Source organism: Salvelinus sp. IW2-2015, unplaced genomic scaffold (genome assembly GCF_002910315.2).
Source record: "Salvelinus sp. IW2-2015 unplaced genomic scaffold, ASM291031v2 Un_scaffold3261, whole genome shotgun sequence".
Taxonomy (NCBI): domain Eukaryota; kingdom Metazoa; phylum Chordata; class Actinopteri; order Salmoniformes; family Salmonidae; genus Salvelinus; species Salvelinus sp. IW2-2015.
In genome coordinates this window covers 11,567-20,904 of record NW_019944547.1, presented here as the reverse complement: position 1 = coordinate 20,904, position 9,338 = coordinate 11,567, and the positions used below count along the sequence as shown (strand labels likewise).

The 9,338-nt window shown below is 47.1% G+C and overlaps 1 pseudogene; it reads right to left on the bottom strand.

Annotated features, from left to right (window-relative positions):
- The window catches only part of LOC112075597 (ephrin type-A receptor 4-like), a 33,798-nt pseudogene that overhangs the window by 14,875 nt on the left and 9,585 nt on the right, over positions 1–9,338 (bottom strand).

The window sequence follows — 9,338 nt, the reverse complement described above, 5'->3', positions numbered from 1 at the left end:
TTCATGCACATCCTGTCCCTGCCTTTCTCATCTCCTATACTCTTTTAATCTCTCTCTCTCTCTCCTTAACTCTCCTCCTCTCTCTTTTCTTCTCCGTCTCTTCATCGTCTCTCCTTCTCTCTTCTCTTCTCCTTCTCTCTTCCTCCTCTTCTCTTCTCTCTCATCTCGTCTGTCTCTCTCTCCCTCTCTGTCCTCTCTGCTCTCTCTCTCTCTCCTCCTCTCCTCCTTCCCTCCCTCCCTCTCGTCTCGGAGGTTCTGATTGTGTTTAATGCGTGAGATCAAAGAAACAGTGGTGTATGTATGGTTCAGTCCATGGCTGGGCTGTTTTCAGGATTGATGGCCTGACTGTGATTCGGTACTATTCACCTAGAAAGGAGGACATATTAGGGCTGTGCTGTTTGTCAACATGCCATTAAATCCAGTCTCTCCATCTAACCATGGCAAGGTATCTGGAATCTGAGGTAACACTTTTCACCATGTCTATAAGGTGAATAGAAGAACAACATATCCTATAAAAGAACTAATAATAAAAATTCTAAACCAGTAGGAACATCAATAGAAACTGTCTCTCCTTGTCAAAACAACCTATACAAAGCCACTACGAACTGAACAGCCTCACTAGTTTTTCCCACACGTAACGCTCCAGCGCCGTCCCCCACACACACTCTACACAGAACAAGGGGCGAAAGGGGTAAGAAGCCAGCCCGTCTGGTTTGTGGCAGCAGTCTACGCAGGGCTCTGTCCCTGCAGATCAGGCTTATCAATCTCTAAACCCCACCACCCACATTTACAGCTGACACGCATGATTATGAGGCTGCTACAGCGTCAGGCACATTAACCGCTGTAGCCGACGTGGACCCAGACCCTGTTCCAGCCATCTGACTCCAACCACCTGGGATTCCCCAGATGGGCGCATGTCGGACGCACACACCACCCTCTACCCATGGCTCTCTGGGTACACAGGGCTGGGATGGGGATGGGTCTTTAATCTGAAGGCTTGTCGCTTTTCAGCAGTTTTGTCTCCTCATAGTTTCTGTTTTGACCTAAGGGAAATTATAGAGTAATAATGATTTGTTTTTCTTCTCTATTAATAGATGATCCACCGAATATTTTGATTTTATTATACTCACATTTATTTAAATTCTGCTTTTAAAAATCCTCTGATCAGGATCCTACTTACACTTTTGGTGACCATATCCCTCCAGGTTGAATGATGTTTGGAATGGTCAAATTGGGGCCCATGATGCTTGGCTAGAACAGGAAGTCCCGGTCTGGGGCTTGTCGGTATAAATCCCCCTTTCAGGGTTTTAAATGGCACACAAAATTCCCCTCTTCCTGGCATTTTTCAGACGGACGCCTGCACACTGATCCCAAACTCACCTGGACACACAGTATCCACAACTTATTAATAAAACCACACCTTATCAAACTCACTCACAAGAATAAATACATTACTCTACATTTTTCACGATTTTTGCAAACATGGTCAATAAAAGAGAATGCTAGATACACATGAAACCAGCACTTATTTCTGAGGAAGGGAAATAGGTGGTGGTGGGAGACAGGGGGCTGTGTACTTTAAATTCAATAATCATTGATCGGACCCCCTCTGATCCAATCTCCTCCTTCTCAGGTCGGCAGAAGAAAGAGAGCAAGGAGAGAGGGGACAATGGCCATTGGATATCTTTCTGATTATTTGGTTTTATTCGGCTGACGTTTTTCCAAAACTGGCAGACAAGGGGAAAACAGGGAACAGAATTACATTTTTCCCATTCCAAGTCATTTTATTGTCTATTGACCCAATGAGTCTGGCCAAATATTACCAGTCTGACAAAACGGTCATGTTGACATAGTAAAAGTATGTGCAATGTTAAGTCCAGTCCGTACCGATGCCAATGACTTTCTCAATCTTGATACAGGAAGCGTCGATCTCCTTGGCAAACTCTCGGACAGCCTGGTTGGGGTCCTCGTAGGTYAAGGGGTCTACGTATATCCTCACTCCTGAGAGYAAGGAGGAGGGAAAAGGGACGGTTAATGCATTCTGACCAGCAGAGCTCCATCTGCTCCTCATTTTCCCCATGCTGTGGGCTATACTGCCGTCCTCTCTTCTCCTTTATCCTTTAATTCCTCAACTTCTACATTACAACATCTCTCCATCCAATGTCTCTGTTAGATTGGTGTAATAACTCTTATTTCATCAGAGTTAATGACATCTGAAATAATATGAAAGTATTTATCTTGTCAATAGGTTTTAACTGGAGAATTCTGTCGTAAATGTTATACGGCATTACTTTTGGAAACACATTTCATCCACACTTTTATTACAAACATACCTTGTTTTATTACTCTATTAACCAACTGCATAATTTTTTCAGAGGCTCATCAGTGAACGTTGATACTAGCGTAGGATGAGTACAGTGAGTGGTCTACCTTGGTGTAGGTGTTTCTCTTCATCAGCATCCTGCTTGGCCTTACTGTACTTACTCCTTCTGGGGAGAAAAACAACATGGGGGTTATCTAGGTGGGGGTTATCTAGGTTAGCTAGGTTCAGCAGCACGGAGCAAGTCCATGGTGTTATTATTGATGTTGGCTAAGGCCACCAGATGTGCAGGACAATGTTGGACTAATGACTTTTAAACATGACAATGTGCCTCTCTGTCATTTTAATGACTGCTAAACAGCTCTGTGAGCCACGCTGAGCACTACCCACCCACTCCTCCCCCACAGGATGGTCAAGACACAATGACAGACAGTTACCGTCAATGAATATGAATCAAAGACGGCCACCTGCTTGGCTGGAAGAGCCCCAATCACACACAAATGTGCGCACAAACACACAAACATCCCCCTTCTCCATCGCCCACACACTCTCTCTCTCATACATATAGAAGTGTCCAATCACACAGGAGCGCACACACACCCACAAACAGTGGCCAGTAAAAGACAGAGCGTGGTTAAAGCGTGAAGAGAGAGACCCCATCTGCATGTAATCCCATCTGTGTGTCACTGCTTTGTTCTGCTCTACTGCTCACTGGTTAACACCCTCTGATTGGGTCACTGCAAATCCACCTGCTGCCTCCTTCTCCCTCACTTTTTCTCTCTTCTTCTACACCTCCTCTCTCTCACTCTCTTCTCTCTCTATCTCTCCTTACTCTCTCACTGTCTCTCTCGCTCTCATCTCCCACAGGTCACAGAATCTAACTAACACGCTCATATTACAGCCCACAGCAGAGATTAGAGGGATAGAGGTGGAGGGAGAGTGGGAGAGAGAGGAAAGAGCGATGGGGAGTGTGGAGAAGAGGAGCGAGGGTCGCTGATTACATCTCTTTCAGCTGTCACACCGTCAATCATGTCTCAGGTGCAGCAACAATAGTCACTGGGTGCTGTGTGGTTGTGTGTGTGTGTGTGTGTGTGTGTGTGTGTGTGTGTGTGTGTGTGTGTGTGTGCGTGTGTGGTGCTGTGCACCTATCGTCGACTGTGACAGAATTTTTTCGAGCCTGCTCTACAGCTGCCAAGCAAGATCGGAGGAGAAAGGAAAACAGAGAGAGAGAGAAGGAGGGGGGGGGGGTGAGAGTCTCACCTCCTGCTGATGACGAAGGCACTGATGAGATGAGGAGGAGAACAACACTGACCACCACAGACACCAGCAACACTGTGAGTTAGTCCCATCTCGCGATGATAGGAGCTGGAACTGAATATGAGAGGAAGAGCGGGAGGGACAGAGAAGAAAGAAAGGAGAGGAGAGGAGAGGAATACAAAATATATATTAGAGAGTGAGGAGACAGGTAGAGAGAGAAGAGAGAGAGGAGAGAGAGAGAGAGAAGAGAGAGAGAGGAGAGAGAGAGAGGAGAGAGAGAGAGAGAGAGAGAGAGAGAGAGAAGAGAGAGAGAGAGAGAGAGAGGAGAGAGAGAGAGAGAGAGGAGAAATAAAAAAGGAGAGGCAGTGAGAGAAAAGAGAAAAAAAATGAGCAGTTTGAGAGAGAGAAAAGAGAGAGAGAAAATGAGAGGTAAAAAGGAGAAGAGAGAGAAAAGGAGAGTAGAGAAGAAAGAGAGAGAAAAATGAGAGGTAGACAGAGGGGAAAGAGTGGGTGGACAGACACAGAGCAAAGTCAATATCATACAGTCTAATCAGGTCCCGAGATGTAAAACCTACAGTAGATGTTCTATTTGCCATCGTCATTGAKCTCCTCTCCCTTCCTCTCTCCCTCCGTGTGTGGCCCAGAGTATTAGTCCTTCTCCCTATCCTCCATTTTATGAGTCCCCATAAAGTATTGTGTTTCTCAGAGGCCCATTGAGACACAATGCAGTACCATTCCACCAAGCAAAGAGCTGTGTGCTTCAGTGTGTCATTACCATATGCCACTATCCCCATCTGCATCACAAAGAGACACCTGTGTCTAGAGGACAGAACAGACGTCCTCCTGCCCACATGACAGGGGCAATCAGTTTGAGTTTGAATGTTTGTTAAATGTTTGGGATTATTTAGGTGTTATTCAGATGTACTAAAACAGGCGATATCAGTATGTGACATTATGTCTATATCATTCATGTTCCAACATGTTAGAAGCTGTGACAAAGATGTAGGTGGGTAGCATGTGCTAAAACAGAACACATGTTGACACTTGCTCTGTGTCACAATGACATCATCACAGTGATTTGTGCGATGCTGTGAAGGTAGCGCTCCACTTACCAGAGTTGGTCATGAACTGGAAGGGAGCGCTGAACTCTCCGTAGCCGGCGGCGGTGCGAGCGCGCACGTGGAACACATAGGAGGTCAGGGGGGTCAGGCCCTTGATGTCGGTGTTCCTGGACGACGTCTTGATAATGCGATAACTCCTCTCATTCTGGTCCTGAAGGCGAGAGAGAGGGATGAAAAGAGTTGAGGTGGTTTTCCTGGCATGTCAAAGGTTCTTACTTCAGCTTCGTCAGAGGCTACAGTGTCAGGTTGTCACCTTTTCACTGTTCAGAATTTTTTTAAATTCTCAACCTGTCAGGTTCAATGTTATTTTAAAGCCTGAGGAAAAAAACTGCATTTCCCAGAGAACTACATTTCCCACCTCACCTTCTCATAGTATTTGACCTCGTACTCCAGGATGACCCCGTTGGCTTTCTCAGGCTGCTGCCAGGCCAGAGAGATGGTGTGTCTGGTGATGTCCTTGGCTTGGATCGAGTTGACGGGAGACGGTGCTAGGGACAGAAAGAAAAGACAAAAAGAGAGAGATTTTAGCCTTTTATTTTTTTATTTAACCTTTATTTAAACTAGGCAAGTCAGTTAAGAACAAATTCTTATTTACAATGAAGACCTACTCCGGCCAAACCCCAACGACACTGGGCCAATTGTGCGCCGCCCTATGGGACTCCCAATCACSGCTGGATGTGATACWGCCTGGATTTAAACCAGGTACTATAGTGACGCCTCTTGCACTGAGATGCAGTGCCTTAGACTGCTGCGCCACTCGGGAGCCACTTGGGAGCATTGACCTTTCCTGCCTTGTTGTTTTGACCCTCTGAGCCACTAAGTCTGTTTCTTTCCTATTGCTCTTTCTGAGAGTCACCATACCATGAGGCAATCAACTCCACCTGCCGTTTAGCTTGGCTCCCAGTCAAAGGGCGTAGGTGTGTACGGCTAATGGCTGCAGCGCTACATCTAAGGAGTCCAATGGTGAAGCTCTATTGCTAAGCCAAATGGTTGGAATACATCAGAACAAACCTTCCCAATGCCTACAGCTAGTTTCACATCCATTTCCCTTCTTCMCCACACAGCAGATGCTCCAAGCTAAGCTAAGGACTATCTCACTTCCTGTCCCGCAAATTCCAAAGATTCTCTGGTCACCCTGGGAAACCACTGCGTTGCTATGACCTCTCCCCTGCTCCCTTGCTGTTGCTCCTCTGTCTTCTAGCCAATCAATKGTTTTTTATTAAACGTAGGCAGAGGTCAATGTCTAAAGGCCATTCTGCAGCAGCCCATAATGAGACAGTYTTTCAACCAGCTGCTCTGTGTCTGTGTTCCCCCTTCAACATCTGCAGGTTAAAACACCAATAACAGCTCACACTCACTTCCTCCCAACTCGCTCCAAATGTCAAACCRCTATCTCAGAGACTGACAACACACAAATTTGGTCAGAGTCAGGCACAGACGACACTAGAAAGTCCATCCATATGGATATAGTTGTCTGGGAAAAAAACATCCACTTACTGATCGAAAAGCACTGACAAATGCAGAGGTGGAGCCTAKAAAAAGACCAGCACACACTCATGCCCAAGGAAAGAGAAATACAATTATAGACAGAMGGTCACACAGACGAACAGACATGCAGGCAGAGTACACACACACACAGTCAGGTAGAGCTGGATGGGGCAGTTCAAAGACATCTTCAGACAGAGCAGAGCTCTACGCTGACCTTTTTTATATTAAAGATTCATATTTTTATATTAAAGATAGAATCCTTCATTTTTCAAGGCYCACTGGTYCTCCTAAATAAAAATTCCAGGTCGCACAGCAAAATATATAGACGCATATGCAAGTCAAATGTTGGTACTGTAGAGCCCTTCAGGAGAAACCTTCCAGCCCCTTCCTCTCACCTCCTCAACAGCCATTAACCCTTCCCCCATATATACACATTACACACACAGACCCAGTCACACCCAGTCACACACAGACCCAGTCACACCCAGTCACACACAGACTAGTCCACCCAGTCACACACAGAGCCAGTTCACACCCAGTCCACGACACAGACCCAGTCAGCATCCCAGTCACACACAGACCCAGCTCACAACCCAGTACTTCTTGACACCAGAACACGCCAGTCACACCATACACACAACCAGACAGTCACACACAGACCCAGTCAACACAGTACCTACGTCCACACCCAGTCAACACAGACCCAGTCACACCGCAGGTCACACACAGACCCAGTCACACCAGTCACACACAGACCAACACAGCCCAGTACACACAGACCCAGTCCACACCAGTCAACACAGACCCAGTCACAGCCCAGTCACACCCAGACCAGTCACAACCCAGTCACACCACAGACCTAGTCACACCCAGTCACACAAGACCAGTCACACCAGTCACACACAGACCCAGTCACACCCAGTCAACACAGACCCAGTCACACCCAGACCCAGTCAACCCAGTCACACCCAGACCTAGTCAACCAGTCACACACGACCAGTCACACCCAGTCCACACACAGACCCAGTAACCCAGTCACACCAGACCAGTCACACCAGCAGTCACACACAGACCAGTCACACCAGTCACACACAGACCCAGTCACAAACCAGACCTAGTCACACCAGTCACACACAGACCCAGTCACACCCAGTCACACCAGACCCAGTCACACCAGACCAGTCACACCCAGTCCACACAAGACCCAGTCACACCAGTCACACACAGACCCAGTCACACACAGACCTAGCACACCCAGTCACACACAGACCCAGTCACACACAGACCGCAGTCACCCAGTCACACACAGACCCAGTCACCACAGACCCAGTCACACACAGGACCTAGTCACGCACCACGTCACACACAGACGCCAGTCAGTGGACCAGCAGGCCAGTCATACACGACCTAGTCACAAGGAATGGTTTAGTTCATAATGGGAATACATAAAATCAGGAGAATAGGCAGTGGGCAGTCCAACACACAAGAGCCGCAAGATTGGTCATTTAACGCATCACGACCTATACAGTCACACGGAATAGAGAATAGATGGGTGAGATGGTTAGACACAAGACCTAGTCACACCGGCTCACATATAAGAACACGACCGGAGATCTACAGAGGACACAACGACCAACAGTCTACACACACAGAGGATAGGGCTATGTCACATAAATATACCCAGATTCCCATAACAGGATGGTCTAGATTAGGACCTCAGCATATAATAGCAATACGAGGAATTGAATGGGGAGGATACGTTGTCTGAATCTCCACCATAGGCTACCTTACATTATCCTTACATCTCCCAGGCTTAAACACAAATGCAGGCAAAACATTGTTGCTGATATTTTGGTAGCTTACCATCTGCCATTTAAAGTTAGCTAGAGTAGTACTACTATAGAAGCTAAGTAAATCTCTGACCCGTGACTTTGGCTACTGTAAACGTCCTATCCAGCGTACCTGGTGCTGCCTTTTAAACAATTACACTGCTGTGATTATTGAGGCGACCCCTATCGTCGATTATGAAAGCATTATCTGTGACATTATATATATTCTATTCCCCCAGACCAGTCCAGGGGTTACTGTCCTGGAGGCTAGTGTTCACTCTAATGCTAACACAACCAGGCTTTCAGGGAGGGATTGAGTTCAACCAGGCCTGGAATCCAAGCACCAACGATGGGTTAGGTTTCAGAGGTGGGGGCAGTGGGGTTTGAAAGGGGGCGATGGGTCTGGAACAGGGTGGGGTTTAGTACAGACAGCTCTCAGAGCGAGCAGCGGTAAATAGATCTCCCTGGGTTGTGTCATTCTGCCGGTCGGGCTAAAGTGTTGCGTCTCTATTTAAACAATTAGAACGGCGGCCATTTGTAACCCTCAAATCAATATTACTGGAGGGCGCCTGGCAGCCAGACCCACTTTGAAGGGCCCCCCGGGGGTGGCCAGGGATGCTCCCGACCAGAAAGAAATCCAAAGGGTCAGCCGGCCCATTCCCCTTAGGTAATCCACACATCCATCTTTTCTCCAAAGATGACAGATATGGAGATTTAATCGTGTTCTGGTCCTCCTGTTGCTTTTTTCCAAGGCTAATGTGAAGTTAAAGATGAGTGATTCTGTGAGTGGTTCCTTCTAAGGCTTGGTTTGGAGGAGGTGAAGGTTACAATGGAAGGACACACACTGTACTATCAATCAGGGAAAAGTTTAAGACTTAGAGAAGATAAAACACACACATGCATGCACGCAAGAACACACACACACACCCCAAAAACACATGTAGGCCTACATACACACATTGTGTCACTATCACACGCCAAACACCCGGCCAGGATCAAGCTAACACAGGCAATGCAGGAGATTAGAGATGTAACAGCAGGGCTAGATTGGAGAATAACAGTGTAAACTAGCTGCCTGACCGGCACCTCTGTAGACAGACCTGAATGTGGGGCAGACCTGTAATGTCTTACCGCCTCCTGAAAGCGTGGGCTAAAACGCTTGCGGAATACTAAGTGGAAAAGCAATGAATATTCAGATCTCATTTCTCAAATAAGTGTGTCCAGAACTCTTTCACAGCTCGCCCGCCGCAACACTCACACACACCAAGCATGCATGCACGTGCACACACACACACACACAAAGTCCATTATAGACCAACAGAC